A 20,591-nucleotide genomic window follows, 5' to 3' on the forward strand; every position below is an offset into this window, starting at 1 on the left:
GACCTATCTTATGGGCGCGCAATGTAACTGCACAGTGACGTGAGAATTCACGACATTTGGATTTTTGCCGTGGAAACGTGTCAGTTGATTGTTCTCTCACAACGCAGGGTTGCCAATATCGATATACTATAGTAATTATCAACTTTTATAATTCAATCTGTTCAATATGTTTCAATATGTTTGACATTTTCATAAAATAACTCAAAATCAGAGTCGAATGCTATTATTTATAAATATGTAAACTATTTTTAATAGTTTGTTTTCAGTTTTGATATTTTATATTGTAAAAAATTGTAATTGAAAACAAAGATGTGCTCAAAACTATATATGCGTATTGAGCAATGACAACATTGTTCAGATGTAAACAAGCGCCATTGAAACAACCGTCAAAAGAAAAATTTATTGAATTGATTGAAATACGTGTGGGAAAATAAACAAACTACGGATGACGAGAAATTGATTGCTTTGATTGAGCATAAAACCGAGTTGTTTAATAAGAGTAGTCCATATTACAAGTTGCAAACAAGGAAAGGTGCCTTGTGGGCTGAAATCGGGAGGGAGTTGAACGCAAGTGGTAAGTTGCTTTGTTATTTGCAACTGTTTATGTTGTTAGACATAATATTTTAGATTAGATTTAGATTAGCTCCAGGAAATGGGCGCATTAAATTATTTCGTAATGGGAATGCAGCATCTCCAACGAAAAAGTAAGGAAAAGGTTCCGGTGACACGTCAGACAGTGGCACAGGTGGTGGCAAAGGCAGAGTGTTTTGTATTAATGCATGGCTAAATGGAGTAAGTCGAAAGATTCCTGTATAAATAAAAACAGAAATCCATTATACTATAATGTTAAACAATTTAATATACAGTACCTCCGTCACTTCGACTTCCATAGCTGCCAATACTAACTCCTGTGAACGTATATTTCGCATCACATACATACATACATCCATTAAAACGATGCTAAAGAATTTTTTATAATTGTAAAACATCGAATTAGAATTGGCCGGGCACTTAATAGCCACGTGCTTACCCCCAACTGCACCGACACAATTCGGAATGTTCCACATATTATAAAAATCGTTTGCAATGTCCATGTATTGAGACTCTGTTGGCTCGCTTATATAAATTGGGGAAAGTAGCTTCCAGATTACTTCACACTTCTCTAATATGATTTCGCGTACTGTTGACTTTCCTAACTTATAGCTCCATGCAATGCTCTGCACCGACACGCCTTGTGACAAATAGCTAACAATTGTAAGAGAAGTACATATGTATATACATACATGCATACGTATACGAGTATTAATTTGTAAAATACAACAAATCAACTTACAGTAATACCAACGAGAGCCTTTCCTTGGGTCCAATCCGCTGCCTTGGCTTCTTCAAGGATTTCCATACCAAATTCAGAAGCAAATTGTAGACGTCCGGCGGCATCCTTGTATGCAAAACAGTTGTTCTGGTTCGCGGTTTTTCATTACCAGAAAAGTTTTTATCTGGTAACCGCAAACGCCCCAGTTTTTATTGATTGCGCGAATTTTGTACCTTCTCTTTCGTTTTTTGTTTTTATACTGTTTATATAAACTATATAAAGAGTACAATTCGCACAAATTTAAAAACATTTCACCACTATTGTCCACTTCCATATTGCTGCTGACACAATTTTAGAATTGTATGAAATGTCAAACAAATGAAATGTAAACAAAAGAGAACAGCTGATTTCTGCGTTTTGCCACGTTTTTCACTGTGCACACATTTTGCCGATGAGGAAAGAAAAGGAAGGAAGGCAGTAGCGTTTTTGACTGGCTGTGCTTTTATTCGAATATGCGTATGTTCGAAAAGACGAAACCCTAATTAGATTCTGAGACATCAATTAAAATCAGAATTGGTTGCAATTCTCACATTCACGCAAATCCGTATTAGATTGCTCATACCTTTTATTGTAAAAAAAACACACATGTTAGTGCACAGGTTCGACAAATACAATATTTTTTTCTATTTCTTATTACAATTACTGGTCTAAAGGGTTTCCTGTATTTAATTTTTTGTAGTTTTTGTATTATTTTAAACTAGAGGAACCGTCCACGCTTCACTGTGGCTGTATTGATTTCTGTTAGTTGGATAACTATTAGTTAATGAGATATAGCATTTCTGTGAACCAACTTGTGTTAGTTTACAAAAAAAATTATCATAAAGCATTTCTTGTGTTAATAATGCATTTCTTTTAGGTGGAAAATACTGTTGAATTTATTTCAATTTAATAGAAATCCACCGATGAAAAGATAAAGAGGCGAAAGCTCTGTGCAAGGTGGGTGCCTCGCAAGTTCATAATTCAATAAAAACAACGAATAATTGATTCTGAGAAGTGTTTGAGTGCTCTTTAATCGTAAAAAACCGAATTTTTGCGTCGGTGTGTGACAATCAGCGTTTAAAAAACTGCGTCAGGTTTCAGTTCATATGATTTTGCTTCTGATACTGCTTCTGAAAAAATCAGAAGTCGCAGTCGAAGCATAGACAAAAATCAAACAGCTACGAAAATCAGAAATCAGCATAAGTCACCATTATTCGTTTTTCTGCTTTCTGCTTTGCTGTGTCTTTCGATCGTATACATAAGTTGCTGCAGCAGCTATCGACAATTTTCGACAGTCGTCAGCAGTCACAGTCGCGAAAAGTAATGCATTCGACTTTTTGCTACTTTTGATTTTTGTCGCTGTTGCTTTCGATCAGCAGCGTAAGTCGAAAAAAGCAAGAAGCGTCCGATTCGTCACCAGCAGTCGCTGTCTTGTTATTTTTGCTCTTTTGCTTTTACCTGCAATTAGAACGCTGCTAGACTCACACGTGTTCAGCTATGGCGCCAAGTGCAGCGTGGAAATATTTTGAAAATAAAGCAGCCGAGGGTTTAGCAATATGCAATATATGTAAAAGTTCACTTAAAAACAATAGACTGTCGAATTTAAAAACGCATTTAATAAAGCAGCACAAAGTTGACTTAAATTTAACTCTTGAAAACATTGAATCGTCATCAACTTCCTCGATTAAAACAGTACAAAAAAAAAAATTAAAATTGAAGTCAATAAAAAACAACTGTTAAGATCTTACATTGGATTGGTAACGGAAGACAGTATTCCTTTTAATGTTTTAAATTCTCCAAACATGAGGAATATTCTCGATCCAATTTGTGAAGGACTAAAAACTGCGGATGGACAAATAATGAAATTAAATGCATTAAACTGCAAAAATACTTTGAAAGTAGTGGCAAATAATATAAAGAATCACATAACAAAAGAACTGAAGAACCAATTATTATCTTTAAAAATAGACAGTGCAACCCGATTGTCCAGAAATATATTTGGAATAAGTGCACGATACATAAACGCGGTTGAAATAAAATCAATCATTTTGAGAATGATTGAATTGAAAGGTGCAGGATCAAGTGGAGCCAAAAATCTTGCCACCGAAGTAGTGAAAGTGCTTAGTAAATATAATTGGCTAAATGAGCCTTAGTCGCCTGCCCCACACCACACCTACACCCATCACTAACACGCACACTCACCACACTCACCTCGACATCACCACACTCCACATCAACACCACCCACACGCGCGAGCGCAGGATCCACACACTAAATCACACACCATATCACTCTACTGAAAAGGGTCCGCTTTTTCACAAGCCAGTATTGATTCGTCCATTACTGAATGCACGTCGTCTTTTCGCCACACGCCGCTAGTTATCGCCATTTATGCCGATCTCCATCATTTAGACACATCATTTTGTGAATATAAGAATTTTAATAATTTTTGATCAATACAATTGTGAAATTAACGTGTCCAGAACCCCCTCTATACGGCCATTAGAAGGCGTATTTCTATTCTTAAATAAAAGTGTTTATGCAAATTGTGAAAGTGAAATCGGAGGTTTTATTTTAAAACACACTATTTGGCACAAGTGGTAAGTCCAGCGGGCAGTGATTAAAACATTGGTCCTTCCAGCCGCAAAAGAACGGCACTATTGGAAAAAAAAGCAAAGAGATTAAAATTGTGACATAAACATACATACAAAACTTGTTCAAAAAAAAAACAAAAATTGCAAAATTCGTGCACAAAATTAAATAAGGCGACATATACATACACATATAGAAATATACAAAAATTTAGTGCAATATACATACATATGTATATACAAAAAGTATTGCAAGTCTTATTGAAGTGAAGTGACAAATACTTACATACATACATACAAAAAAAAAGAAAGTTGAAAACGGGAAGCACACAACGGTTCCCTACCGTTACTCAACATCAAAAAAAAAAAAAAAAATTTTAAATCAAAATCAAAAGAAAAAACAAAAAAATTTTTTATGCTAATACGAAAAATTTTAAATCGCGTTTGAGACATATAAATACATATAAATATACATATAAATACAATATTATGCTGAACAACTATACATAAAAAAAATGACACACAAAAAAAAAAGCCGGGCGCGTAAATTAATTTAATTCAAAACGGGCGCGAAGTTTACAACCAAACAAGAAAGAAAAACAATAAACCCAAAGTGCAATAAATTTCAAACAAAAATAATAAATAATAAAATTACTACTGGTGGAAATAAAATACATCTGTACATACCAAACAACCACAGGAAGAGCTCAAAAGGAAAGGGATACAGCGACCAACCCTATCAACATCAACATCAGCAGCAACAGGAAACAAATAGGAAACAAACTGGGACAGCGACAAATGCAAACAACCCAAAACCCTCAAATACCGCATACTAAAGCCCTCAAATACCCTTGAAGCGGCTCAAAGTGAGTGTATCGACTCCATTTATTCATATAAAATTTTTATATAGTGGCATATATGTATGGTGAAAGTTACAGTTCATTTTTCTAACAACTGTATACTTTAATAAAACGGTTGCTACCAAACTGTTTGAACTTACGGTTGATATCCGGGAAACCGAAAACAGTTTGGTGCATTACATATGTACATACAATATATGTATGAACAGTATATAGTATGATATATAATTATATATATACTGGCATATACATATCTGTTAAAAGCCTAGTTATGCTTACACTTGTGTTCACAAGCACACAAAGTTTATAAAAAAAAAAAAAACATTTTCAAGTATTCACTTGACAACATTTTCCGGCAATACCTTTTATACTCAAAACAGTATAAGCAGGATTGCGCTAAGTAAGCTAAGGCAATTTCGAAAATTAAAATAAAAGGAATGATATCAACCATACATATATGCACAATATTAACAACGTATATACATATACATTACATATACATTATATATATTACCACAATTGCCAACAAGATAAATTAGCATACACACATATGCTCGTAACAACAAAGTAAAAGTTATAACTTCCACAAATTTGTATTTGCGCTAAAAGAGCATACCTGCATTTTGCCATTTTCTCTTCCCGCGTTATTCGTACCGCAAAATAATATACACGGCATACAATTTGCTTATGCCGATGTAGATATATAACGTATGTACATAGGGTACATAATTAAATAAAATCTTAATTTACAATTTAAATATTTCGAAAAAAAAAAAAATTCGGTGCGGTAAATGCAACCGTTTAATAAGGATAAATTACATTCTGTCAATTAAAACAAAAAAAAAAAAAAAATTTTACAAATATATACGGCATATTAACATTTCATTTTATATTATATATCCAAAGGCCAAATCGGCATATTTCAAGCAATACCTCTTGTTCTTGCTAAAGCACAAGCAAGCAGGATTGCAAACGGAAAAAATCTTTTATATACAAAGGTCATTAACCCTTTTCTCTTTCCTTATTATCGCCCGTATACGCAATTATAAACGAACGAGTGCGAAGCAATAAATAAAATCGAAAAAACAAGAACAAACTAATAGCACAACTATTAGAAATACGAAGCAATAAATAAAATAGAAAGAAAACAAAACAAACTAATAGCACAACTATTAGGGATAACGAAAACGAAACACTCGCTCGTTAGTTCGGCCATTGCGTATACGGATACAACAAAAATACAATTTTATAATAAGGAAAACGAAACACTCGTTCGTTGGTTCCTACCTTGCGGATACAACAAAAATACAATTTTATAATAAGGAAAACGAAATCCCGTTCGTTATTAGATACTTGTGTATACAACAACCATACAAACCGCGTATCTTAAAGATTCAAACGTATTTATTAACACCATAAATACACTGAGAGAAGTTTTTCTGTCTCATATTTTCAATTTTACCTATTATCTAAAATGAACGGAGATTCTAAGGAATCTAAATCGATTCAATATCTAAAAGTACAAAAAATGATTTCTGAAGAAAAGAGCCCATGTACACCTGCTGAAGCTACACGCTCAAAGCAAGGTGCTACAAAGCAAAAAAAATTAAAGACATTTCATATACTAAGTTTATCGCTGAGAAGTGACAGTTTAATTCGATACTGCACTCGATTTTCATCTTCACCGATTCAGGACAATTCTGAATCGGTACTAGAAATCAAAAAAAGAAAATCTAGGCAATTTCTGGACACGTCTCCAAGCTGCGTATGACGCAATTCTAGAATCTGACGAATCAGATCTTCCGGAAAATTTTAAATCCTCGGCTTGCTCCAAATACGAAACTGTTTAGACCAGTACGAGGAAACGAGAGCTATGATCTCTGATCAATTGAGATTAATAAAAGCAATTGCACCTACTCCACAACCGAGAGTAGAGCTGCCTCCAATTCAAAGCCAAGAGGCGAGTTCCGGCATTCACCTTAAAGTGCCAGCATGCGATACAGAAATATTTCATGGAGGTTATGAACAATGGCCGTCCTTTCGGGACATGTTTACGGCCGTGTACATAAACCATCCTAAATTATCTCAAGCGCAAAAATTGTATCACCTCCGATACAAAACAAAAGGCCAAGCAGGAGCAATAGTAAAACAGTTCACTCTTAATGACGAAAATTTCAATTATGCTTGGGAAGCGTTAAAAGCTCGCTACGAGAACGAAAGAATATTAGTCGACAAACAAGTCACAATATTAATGAATTTACCAAAAATTCACAAAGAAACAAGTGAAGAATTTATAAAACTTTAATCCGCTGTTTCAAATTGCTTATCGGTTCTAGCGACACAAAATATTCCCACAAAATTTTGGGATCCCATTCTGGTAAATATATGCACATCTGCATTACCAGAAAAATCTTTGCTTCTGTGGGAGCAATCGCTCTCATCACGAAGAAAATGCCCAACGTGGCAACAAATGAATGATTTCTTAACTACCCAGTATGAAATTGCGGAAAGGGTAGATAAAAAAACGGTCAGAACTAAAAACGTTCAACACGACCTAAATCGAAGTTTTATTAAACCCCAAGCTAATAACAACCACAATTTAAACAGAAGCTTCTTTAAAAATCAATCGTTCACATCCGAACAATATAAACAAACGTCATGCGAACTGTGTAAAGGAGGGCACAAGCTGAAAGCTTGCGAAAAGTTTAAAAACTTAATATCAATGAAAGAACAACTTTGTCAGAGCAAAAAGACTCTGTACCAAACTGCTTGTCCCACTCACATAATCTCAATAATTGCGAAAGCAAATTCAATTGCGTATATTGCCACAAGAGGCATCATTCAATGTTGCATTTCAATAACTTTCCTAGCACACCCCAAAGTAGCGCTATCTCCAAAAGAGCCACGGGTTTAGTTGCAACCGCAACTCCCGAAACACAAAATCCCGAAATTTGCCAAGAGACACCATGCTGCTCAAAGGCTTTAAAAACACAAACGCTTCACAGCGAGAATCAAAGTAGGGTACTACTACCCACTGTAGTTATCTCCATCGAACACCGAGGAGAACTTTTCAAATTGAGAGCCCTAATAGACCAAGGACCACAACGATCATTCATAGCGTCTAGGGCACAAAATAGGCTAAAACTACCAACAAAACAAGCCAATTATGAAATTACGGTAATGGGCGGAAGAGTAGTACAAAACTCAAATAAAATCTGCCCCATTACCCTGATTTCCCCCCAAGCGGATAAGCGCATTCAAGCAGAAGCTATAGTCTTACCGCAACTAACAAACATGCTCCCAAGCTATCATATAAATAGCAAGCATTGGCAAAAGGTTTCACACCTTAAGTTAGCAGACCCCAACTGCAACACTCCCGCTCAAATAGATCTTCTATTAGGCAGCGACCTTATACCTCAAATTATTCTAGAAGGGGTTGAAAAAATTTCAAACACCCTTCTAGCTCAAAATACTATATTCGGTTGGATACTAAGTGGACTAGTGACAGAATCAGTTACCACCATGACAACTCAAGTGGAAGAAATATCCAATGAATTTCTTAATTCACAATTAAGGAAATTTTGGGAGTTAGAAGAACTCCCCCCCATTTCAATTACAACGCCAGAAGATCAGTATTGTGAAGACTTTTACAAAGCCACAACTACTAGATCAGGAAATGGTCGGTATGTCGTACGACTACCATTTAAACAACAATTTCCAGATACACTCGCCATAGGTCACTCTCGCACCTCTGCAATACAGCAGTTTCTAAGTATGGAAAAAAACCTGCTTAGAAAAGATGAACTCAAACAACATTATGATGGTGTCTTAGAAGAATACCTCCATTTAGATCACATGGAGGAAGTAAGCCCATGCGAAAAAATCATAAAAGGCAAATATCACTCATTCTACTTGCCACATCATGCAGTAGTAAAGCCTGACAAAAAAACCACAAAGGTTAGAGTTGTCTTTAATGCCTCGAGATCCACTAGCTCGGGGAATTCCCTAAATGATATTCTATTTACGGGACCCACACTCCAACCAGACTTGATGCTCCTCATATTAAATTGGCGTATATACAAATACGTTTTCAATGGGGATGTCGAAAAAATGTATCGACAAATAATGGTACATAAGGATGATCAAGATTTTCAATGAATTATTTTTCGAAAATCTCCCAATAGTGCAATAAGCGACTTTAAATTAAAAACAGTTACCTTTGACGTAAACTGTGCCCCATACCTCGCCATTCGTACACTCCACGAACTGGCAGAAGACACAAAGTCAGAGTTTCCTCAGACAACACAAGTCTTAAAAACACATACGTATGTAGACGACATCCTGTCTGGGAGCCACAGCCTCTCACAAGCATACGAGTCATTATCACAAGTGATAAAGGCCCTCAACACCGCAGGGTTTCCTCTAAAAAGATCACAGCTAATCACCCAAGTATCTTAAAAAATATACCAAACGATAACAAATTGGATACTAATTTCCTTATATTTGAAAAGGAAAGTATAACAAAAACACTGGGCATCCAATGGAATGCGATATCGGACCAGTTCTCATACACGACAGAGTCCATAACCGCATTATCCGCCATAACAAAGAGGCAAATTTTATCCTCAATGGCAAAACTTTTTGACCCCGCAGGATGGCTTGCGCCAATTATGATACAAGCGAAAATCCTGATTCAAGAATTATGGCTAGACGGAACTGACTGGGACGAACAAGTGAAACCTCTTCGCTTAGAAAAATGGTCCCAGTTCGCTAATAATCTGACCGACATTTCGCAGATACAAATTCCACGGTGGGTAAACTATTCCCCCGAATACAAAGTGGAGCTACACGGCTTCTGCGACGCCTCTGAAAAGGCATATTGTGCCACTATATATGTGCGCACACAAAGCGATATTGCAACTACAAGCCACCTACTAGTGGCAAAAGCAAAAGTTGCGCCTCTAAAAACCATAAGTCTACCACGACTTGAACTCTGTGGCGCTCTGCTATTAGCCAAGCTAGTCTCCATGGTGCAGACTCACTTGAACATGGCAAAATACAAGTTATATCTATGGTCCGATTCCGATATAGTTCTAGCCTGGTTGGAAAAACCACCACATGCGTGGAAAACATATATTTCTAACAGAACGTCTCAAATACTTGACCTAGTAGGATCAGCCACATGGCGACACATAGCCAGTGCTGACAATCCTGCTGATCTAGGTACAAGAGGGTGCAAACCTCTGCATCTCGCCACTCCACCCTCTGGTGGAATGGCTCCCGATGGTTAACAGAATCTCCCGATTCTTGGCCACAATCGCCAATGCGCAACATAATTGCCCCCGAAAGTCGAAAAATCGACACCTACCACACAATATTGGACGAAAATGACATCCTTGAACGATTTTCATCGTTCCCCCGAGCACTCAGAGTAGTCGCCTATATTCTCAAATTCGCAGATCGACTCAAACTTAAAGTAAAGGGAGCAACTTGCCCTCAATGCGATACCTTGACGCACCAAGACTTACAAAAGGCAAAGGTCGCTCTTATCGCATCAACCCAAACGCGCTATTTCAGTCGCGACATATCGTTACTAAGAGAATCGAAGCCAATTGACAAAAAGAGCTCACTCTTAGTACTAAACCCATTTTTAGACACGAAAGGTCAGCTTCGTGCCAATGGTCGGCTCGCTAATTCAAGCCTGACTTACAACGAACGCCACCCCATTATAATACCTGAGAAGTCTCCTTTTGCCACATTAATCCTGAATTACATCCATATCTTAATGTTGCACGCCGAACAGCGCCTCATGCAACATATGGTACGCCAAGAGTATTATATTCCCCGTCTTAAGCCCCAGATCAAAAATGCATTTTCATGTGCAAGATCTGCACTATGCATAAGCAAAATATGCGAACACAGATTATGGCAGCACTTCCACCGGAGCGCTGCAATTTCGCTCTGCCTTTCACGACCACAGGTGTCGATTTTGCTGGGCCTTTTCAAATAAAGGCTTCCATGCTAAGATCTCCCACTCTCATGAAAGGCTATGTGGCTGTCTTTGTATGTTTCACGACAAAGGCAGTACACCTTGAGCTGTGTACTAATCTGACGACGGAGGCTTTTCTCGCGGCATTTGCTCGCTTCGTCGCTCGACGTGGCTTCCCTCCAAAATCATGAGCGATAATGGCAAAACATTCATAGGAGCCCAACGAGCCACAGAAAAACAGTTTGTGGATTTCTTAAAACAAGTGTCCCCTGATATCGTACAAAAGTACGCCCCTCAAGGTATCAATTGGCAATTTATACCTCCAAGCGCTCCTCATATGGGTGGTTTATGGGAATCAGCTGTAAAGAGCTTCAAATCTCATTTCAAGAAGCTAGCCGGCAGCTATAAATTTAATTATGAAGAATTCACGACATTATTAGCTAAAATTGAAGCCGTTCTCAACTCACGGCCGCTCACAGCACTATCACAAGATCCCTCCGAATTCACAGCCCTAACTCCAGGGCATTTTCTAAAAGGAGCACCCATTCGTGGCCACACCTGAGCCAGGCGTGGAGTCGCAATCCTTATTAAATAGATGGGAAAGAATTAAAATTCTCCATCATAATTTCAGTAGCCGATGGAAAGAAGACTATATAAAGGACCTCCACAAGAGGTACCGATGGAAAATACAGAAAATGCGCCAAAAATTGGAGATTGTGTCCTGATTCACGACGATTGCCTGCCACCTACCGAATGGCGGCTGGGCCGCATAAAGAAGCTTTATCCAGGTTCCGACGGTCATATTCGCGTAGTCGATCTCCGTACGCAATCCGGAAAGTTACCAAGACCGCTCGTCAAGCTATGCTTCCTACCGATCGCCGATAACCGCGAAACGAAAACCGACAAACCGCTAAAATAAACCGAATATAAAAACAAAATAAAATAAAAATTTATATAAATACATATATATACATATATATTTAAAATCACTCACAAAAGTAGTCGATTAACCGGACGACGCACTCATTCCGCATAACGTGGCAGCCATGTTCATATGCCCTATATGCAACAAAATTTTAATTTAAATAACACTCTTCCATACAGATCAATATGGATGCAGACATGCCAGCAGCCCCGACGCCAACCACTCGTTCGGCTGTCAAAGTGCCACGTCAAGTTACTGCTTCATTTGCAGCGCCCCGAGCAACCACATCAACGGCGCCTCGGAGTGGAACGGTATCATTGCCGTCCAACACCCGCGCTTGTCGCCGACCCACAACGCCGTAGATGTCCCCTATGTCGTCGACCCCACCGGCTGCCACAATGCGTCATTTTAAGGGATTGCCACCTCAACAACGCCAGTTGGTCGTGCAGGCGCACGGCCATTGTCTCAATTGCCTGACGCCTGTCCACCAAACTCACGAGTGTACATCGGGCAATCTGTGCCAAATTTGTATGCGTCCGCATCACACTATGTTGCACCGTGCACCTCGGAATGACACCAGCCAACCTCCTGCCGGCCGCAACCGCGGCGCAGTACAACGACCGCCATTACGCCGGGATGCACGGCCCCGTCGAACCATAGGGCCATCATCCTCCCGTGCCCGGCGGCCACATAATGGGGCGTCCACACGACGCCAGCAACAACGACCGCGTCCGCGTCGCACCTCAGGCCTCAGCAGCGTCGTAGCCACTCTGCAGCAGCTTCAAAGGATTCTAGGCTGAAATATTCGCCAAGGGGGGCCGGGATGGCTAAATGAGCCTTAGTCGCCTGCCCCACACCACACCTACACCCATCACTAACACGCACACTCACCACACTCACCTCGACATCACCACACTCCACATCAACACCACCCACACGCGCGAGCGCAGGATCCACACACTAAATCACACACCATATCACTCTACTGAAAAAGGGTCCGCTTTTACACAAGCCAGTATTGATTCGTCCATTACTGAATGCACGTCGTCTTTTCGCCACACGCCGCTAGTTATCGCCATTTATGCCGATCTCCATCATTTAGACACAGCATTTTGTGAATATAAGAATTTTAATAATTTTTGATCAATACAATTGTGAAATTAACGTGTCCAGAACCCCCTCTATACGGCCATTAGAAGGCGTATTTCTATTCTTAAATAAAAGTGTTTATGCAAATTGTGAAGGTGAATAAAACAATAATATTAATTTAACTCAAATTGTATCCATAACTTCTGATAACGGTGCGAATATGCAAAAAACAACAAATATTTTATCATTTGTTTCCGAACAAAATAATGAAACGGACAACGAAGAGTGCATCAACGATGACTATATACAAGAAATCGAGCTTATGGAAACAGTGCCCTATATATTAATAGGCAATATTCAAGTTTGTCGTTGTGATGCACATACAGCACAGCTGGTTGCTCTTGATGTGATGAAATCATTGGATATTATGAAGTACTTACTCAATTGCAGAAATATGACAAAATACATAAGAAAATCATTATGGATATCGTGAAATATTTGAATTAAAAATTGAAAATGCCACAACTAGATTGTCCAACCAGATGGGGATCTACTTACACAATGTTAAGCAACTTGTTGGAAGCTAAACATATTTAAAGTAAAATTGAATCTATTAAAAATAAATCGGATGAAGAGAATTTTGATCTAGATTCCTCGTTTTGGGATTTTATTGAGGCATATTGCAATGTTTTCAGTCCCTTGCAAAAAGCCATAAAAAAATTTCAAGAGGAACAGTTACATTATAGTAACTTTTACGCCCAATGGCTCAAGCTTAAAATATCTAATGAAAAATTAGTAAAGGATACAAATCAGAATTTAACGAAAACTATTGGAAATGAAATTTTAAATTCTATTGAAAAAACGAACAAAATATTGTTGAATAACAAATTTATAGTTTCTTGCTTGTTTTTGGATCCACGTTTTCAATATATGTTGATCAACAAAAAAATGACGCAATAAATCATTTAAAATATATTTGGGATAGACTTAATAGTCTTCACCCTACTGGCAATATGTGCTCAACTCCGAATTCCAGCTCAATGAAATGCAGAACTATTTTTTTTGGTTAGGAAGACGAATTGCTAGAAGCGTACTTATCTCAAGGCGTTAAATCAGAAGTCAACAGTACAATCGATGTATATTCAAAAATTGAAAACCTAAAACTTTCTCATCAAAGGATTGACATAGACGTTTGGTCTTATTGGAAAAGAAAACAGTATACCGACCAGGAATTATACGCAATTAGTAATGTTTGTTATGCCGTACCGCCAACTCAGGTAAATGAAAATGGCCTAATTAATTAAAGTTTTCTCCTTTATTTATTATTTTTATAACAGGTGTCGATTGAACGAGCTTTCTCTACTTTAAGACTGGTGCTTACCGAGTCTCGCAATCGATTAAGCCACGATGTTCTTGAGAACATATTGCTAGTAAAATTAAATCCTAGCTTTCTGGACATGGCCATTGATACGTTGCCACTTTTTGAACAAGAGGAACTTTGTAATGAATAATCAAAAAAATGAGTAATGTACATACTTATGTAATAAAAGCAATGAAAAATTAATTTACTGTTATATTTTTATGTTATTTATTCCAACGAATTTTGATTTAGTTTTTTATTTTTGTAAACTTAAGAAAAATTAAAAAATTTGAAAATGAACAACATAATAAAAAAATTCAAGTACACTATAAGTAATTGCCAAACATTTCTTTAAATTCGTAGCTAATCAAAAACGGTCGCAACGGCCGACTTCCACGAATCGGACGCAACAGCGACAAAAATCAAAAGTAGCAAAAAGTCGAATGCATTACTTTTCGCGACTGTGACTGCCGACGACTGTCGAAAATTGTCGATAGCTGCTGCGGCAACTTATCTATACGATCGAAAGCTACAGCAAAGCAGAAAGCAGAAAAACGAATAACGGCGACTTATGCTGATTTCTGATTTTCGTGGCTGTTTGATGTTTGCGCCAGTCAAAGCATGCGACTTCTGATTTTTTCAGAAGCAGAAGCAAAAGCACTTGCATACTTTTTGATATCGCTCGCAGTTGAAGTAGTGAATAGCAACAATATTACGACTTCTGCTAATTCGACTGAAGTCGAATTCGAAGTCCCCGATGGTTAACAGAATCTCCCGATTCTTGGCCACAATCGCCAATGCGCAACATAATTGCCCCCGAAAGTCGAAAAATCGACACCTACCACACAATATTGGATGATAATGACATCCTTGAACGATTTTCATCGTTCCCCCGAGCACTCAGAGTAGTCGCCTATATTCTCAAATTCGCAGAGCGACTCAAACTTAATGTAAAGGGAGCAACTTGCCCCCAATGCGATACATTGTCGCATGAAGACTTACAAAAAGCAAAGGTCGCTCTTATCGCATCAACCCAAACGCGCTATTTCAGTCGCGACATATCGTTACTAAGAGAATCGAAGCCAATTGACAAAAAGAGCTCACTCTTAGTACTAAACCCATTTTTAGACACGAAAGGTCTGCTTCGTGCCAATGGTCGGCTCGCTAATTCAAGCCTGACTTACAACGAACGCCACCCCATTATAATACCTGAGAAGTCTCCTTTTGCCACATTAATCCTGAATTACATCCATATCTTAATGTTGCACGCCGAACAGCGCCTCATGCAACATATGGTACGCCAAGAGTATTATATTCCCCGTCTTAAGCCCCAGATCAAAAAATGCATTTTCATGTGCAAGATCTGCACCATGCATAAGCAAAAAATGCGAACTCAGATTATGGCAGACCTTCCACCTGAACGCTGCAATTTCGCTCTGCCTTTCACGACCACAGGTGTCGATTTTGCTGGGCCTTTTCAAATAAAGGCTTCCATGCTAAGATCTCCCACTCTCATGAAAGGCTATGTGGCTGTCTTTGTATGTTTCACGACAAAGGCAGTACACCTTGAGCTGTGTACTAATCTGACGACGGAGGCTTTTCTCGCGGCATTTGCTCGCTTCGTCGCTCGACGTGGCTTCCCCCTCCAAAATCATGAGCGATAATGGCAAAACATTCATAGGAGCCCAACGAGCCACAGAAAACAGTTTGTGGATTTCTTAAAACAAGTGTCCCCTGATATCGTACAAAAGTACGCCCCTCAAGGTATCAATTGGCAATTTATACCTCCAAGCGCTCCTCATATGGGTGGTTTATGGGAATCAGCTGTAAAGAGCTTCAAATCTCATTTCAAGAAGCTAGCCGGCAGCTATAAATTTAATTATGAAGAATTCACGACATTATTAGCTAAAATTGAAGCCGTTCTCAACTCACGTCCGCTCACAGCACTATCACAAGATCCCTCCGAATTCACAGCCCTAACTCCAGGGCATTTTCTAAAAGGAGCACCCATTTTGGCCACACCTGAGCCAGGCGTGGAGTCGCTATCCTTATTAAATAGATGGGAAAGAATTAAAATTCTCCATCATAATTTCAGTAGCCGATGGAAAGAAGACTATATAAAGGACCTCCACAAGAGGTACCGATGGAAAAATACAGAAAATGCGCCAAAAATTGGAGATTGTGTCCTGATTCACGACGATTGCCTGCCACCTACCGAATGGCGGCTGGGCCGCATAGAGAAGCTTTATCCAGGCTCCGACGGTCATATTCGCGTAGTCGATCTCCGTACGCAATCCGGAAAGTTAACAAGACCGCTCGTCAAGCTATGCTTCCTACCGATCGCCGATAACCGCGAAACGAAAACCGACAAACCGCTAAAATAAACCGAATATAAAAACAAAATAAAATAAAAATTTATATAAATACATTTATACATATACATATATATTTAAAATCACTTACAAAAGTAGTCGATTAATCTAACGACCCACTCATGCCGCATAACGTGGCAGCCATGCTCATATGTCCTATATGCAACCAAATTCTAATTGAAATAACCCTCTTCCAAACAGATCAATATGGATGCAGACATGCCAGCAGCCCCGACACCAACCACTCGTTCGGCTGTCAATGTGCCACGCCAAGCTGGCTGCCCCAGTTGCAGCGCCCCGAACAACCACCCCAACGGTGCCTCGAGTGGAACGGCCGCATTGCCGTCAACACACGCGCTAGTCGCAGACCCACAACGCCGTAGATGTCCTCTATGTCGTCGACCCCACCGGCTGCCACAATGCGTCATATTTAAGAGATTGCCACCTCAGCAACGCCAGTTGGTCGTGCAGGCGCTCGGCCATTGTCTCAATTGCCTGACGCCTGTCCACCAAACTCACGAGTGTACATCGGGCAATCTGTGCCAAATTTTTATGCGTCCGCATTACACTATGTTGCACCGTGCACCTCGGAATGACACCAGCCAAACTCCTGCCGGCCGCAACCGCGGCGCAGTACAACGACCGCCATTACGCCGGGATGCACGGCCCCGTCGAACCATAGGGCCATCATCCTCCCGTGCCCGGCGGCCACATAATGGGGCGTCCACACGACGCCAGCAACAACGACCGCGTCCGCGTCGCACCTCAGGCCTCAGCAGCGTCGTAGCCACTCTGCAGCAGCTTCAAAGGATTCTAGGCTGAAATATTCGCCTAGGGGGGCCGGAATGGCTAAATGAGCCTTAGTCGCCTGCCCCACACCACACCTACACCCATCACTAACACGCACACTCACCACACTCACCTCGACATCACCACACTCCATATCAACACCACCCACACGCGCGAGCGCAGGATCCACACACTAAATCACACACCATATCACTCTACTGAAAAAAAGTCCGCTTTTACACAAGCCAGTATTGATTCGTCCATTACTGAATGCACGTCGTCTTTTCGCCACACGCCGCTAGTTATCGCGTGTTTATGCAAATTGTGAAGGTGAATAAAACAATAATATTAATTTAACTCAAATTGTATCCATAACTTCTGATAACGGTGCGAATATGCAACAAACAACAAATATTTTATCATTTGTTTCCGAACAAAATAATGAAACGGACAACGAAGAGTGCATCAACGATGACTATATACAAGAAATCGAGCTTATGGAAACAGTGCCCTATATATTAATAGGCAATATTCAAGTTTGTCGTTGTGATGCACATACAGCACAGCTGGTTGCTCTTGATGTGATGAAATCATTGGATATTATGAAGTACTTACTCAATTGCAGAAATATGACAAAATACATAAGAAAAATCATTATGGATATCGTGAAATATTTGAATTAAAAATTGAAAATGCCACAACTAGATTGTCCAACCAGATGGGGATCTACTTACACAATGTTAAGCAACTTGTTGGAAGCTAAACATATTTAAAGTAAAATTGAATCTATTAAAAATAAATCGGATGAAGAGAATTTTGATCTAGATTCCTCGTTTTGGGATTTTATTGAGGCATATTGCAATGTTTTCAGTCCCTTGCAAAAAGCCATAAAAAAATTTCAAGAGGAACAGTTACATTATAGTAACTTTTACGCCCAATGGCTCAAGCTTAAAATATCTAATGAAAAATTAGTAAAGGATACAAATCTGAATTTAACGAAAACTATTGGAAATGAAATTTTAAATTCTATTGAAAAACGAACAAAATATTGTTGAATAACAAATTTATAGTTTCTTGCTTGTTTTTGGATCCACGTTTTCAATATATGTTGATCAACAAAAAAATGACGCAATAAATCATTTAAAATATATTTGGGATAGACTTAATAGTCTTCACCCTACTGGCAATATGTGCTCAACTCCGAATTCCAGCTCTAATGAAATACAGAACTATTTTTTTGATGAGGAAGACGAATTGCTAGAAGCATACTTATCTCAAGGCGTTAAATCAGAAGTCAACAGTACAATCGATGTATATTCAAAAATTGAAAACCTGAAACTTTCTTATCAGAGGATTGACATAGACGTTTTGTCTTATTGGAAAAGAAAACAGTATACCGACCAGGAATTATACGCAATTAGTAATGTTTGTTATGCCGTACCGCCAACTCAGGTAAATGGAAATGGCCTAATTAATTAAAGTTTTCTCCTTTATTTATTATTTTTATAACAGGTGTCGATTGAACGAGCTTTCTCTACTTTAAGACTGGTGCTTACCGAGTCTCGCAATCGATTAAGCCACGATGTTCTTGAGAACATATTGCTAGTAAAATTAAATCCTAGCTTTCTGGACATGGCCTTTGATACGTTGCCACTTTTTGAACAAGAGGAACTTTGTAATGAATAATCAAAAAAATGAGTAATGTATGTATGTAATGAAAGCAATGAAAAATTAATTTACTGTTATATTTTTATGTTATTTATTCCAACGAATTTTGATTTAGTTTTTTATTTTTGTAAACTTAAGAAAAATTAAAAAATTTGAAAATGAACAACATAATAAAAAAATTCAAGTACACTATAAGTAATTGCCAAACATTTCTTTAAATTCGTAGCTAATCAAAAACGGTCGCAACGGCCGACTTCCACGAATCGGACGCTTCTTGCTTTTTTCGACTTACGCTGCTGATCGAAAGCAACAGCGACAAAAATCAAAAGTAGCAAAAAGTCGAATGCATTACTTTTCGCGACTGTGACTGCCGACGACTGTCGAAAATTGTCGATCGCTGCTGCGGCAACTTATGTATACGATCGAAAGCTACAGCAAAGCAGAAAGCAGAAAAACGAATAACGGTGACTTATGCTGATTTCTGATTTTCGTAGCTGTTTGATTTTTGCGCCAGTCAAAGCATGCGACTTCTGATTTTTTCAGAAGCAGAAGCAAAAGCACTTGCATACTTTTTGATATCGCTCGCAGTTGAAGTAGTGAATAGCAACAATATTACGACTTCTGCTAATTCGACTGAAGTCCAATCGACAGTTATTCTAGTGGACTTCTCATGATGAACCGGTTCTCAGGCGTGGAAAGACGAAAAAGTCGGCTGGAAAAGTTATCACATCAGTCTTTTGGGATGCACGTGGTATAATACATACTCCACGACTGATTACCAGTTATAATCTATTTCACTGCGTATTTAGTTGCAGTTCTTTTCTATTATTCCAAATACTTAGCAATTGTATTATTTTTTAGGAAGAATCTGTTTAAAATTGTACGCATATGTATATTCAAACAATTCCTACAAACACGAATTTTGAGCAAATGGTCATTATTTGAAATATAATTTTATATTTATGAGTTGTATTAAATTTTAACATAAAGAGATAAAAAGAAAGTATCCCATGTCCTTACCCTGGTTCTAAGCTACCTCTCCACCTATTTTCAGCCAAATCGGTTCAGCCGTTCTTGAGTTATAAATGGTGTAACTAACACAACTATCTTTTATATAATAGGTTTCGCTAGTTGGCGCTGAAAGCGCGTAGTTCTAGTTTTATTCGTCGCATCGGGTCATTCTATACCTTTTTGGAAAGCTCATTTCACGCGCTAACACGTGTTTGATTGATTGTCGTTTAAGTCGTTCGTGAGTTATAGCGTCGCAAACATGGAGCAAAATAAAGAGAAAATACGGCATATTTTACAGTACTACTACGATAAAGGCAAAAATGCATCTGAAGCCGCCAATAAAATTTGTGCAGGTTATGGACCCGATACAGTTTCCATTTCCACCGCACAACGATGGTTTCAACGTTTTCGTTCTGGTGTAGAGGTGGTCGAAGATGCGCCACGCTCCGGAAGGCCTGTCGTCGAAAATTGCGATAAAATCGCTGAATTGGTCGAAAGGGATCGGCATAGTAGCAGTCGTAGCATCGATCAAGAGCTGGGCATGAGTCATCAAAAATTCATTTCAATTTCAATAAAAAAAAAAATT

The 20,591-nt window shown here is 38.7% G+C and overlaps 1 long non-coding RNA gene across 1 annotated transcript; it reads left to right on the top strand.

Moving 5' to 3' along the window:
• Window positions 1-12,312: 12,312 nt before the first annotated feature.
• LOC120779663 lies at window positions 12,313-18,957 on the top strand. The gene is made up of 3 exons (XR_005705698.1): window positions 12,313-12,960; window positions 17,657-18,778; window positions 18,839-18,957. It is a non-coding gene; the product is annotated as an uncharacterized LOC120779663 (long non-coding RNA).
• The last annotated feature ends 1,634 nt before the right edge of the window (window positions 18,958-20,591 follow it).

This window comes from Bactrocera tryoni, unplaced genomic scaffold (assembly GCF_016617805.1).
Source record: "Bactrocera tryoni isolate S06 unplaced genomic scaffold, CSIRO_BtryS06_freeze2 scaffold_11, whole genome shotgun sequence".
Lineage (NCBI taxonomy): Eukaryota > Metazoa > Arthropoda > Insecta > Diptera > Tephritidae > Bactrocera > Bactrocera tryoni.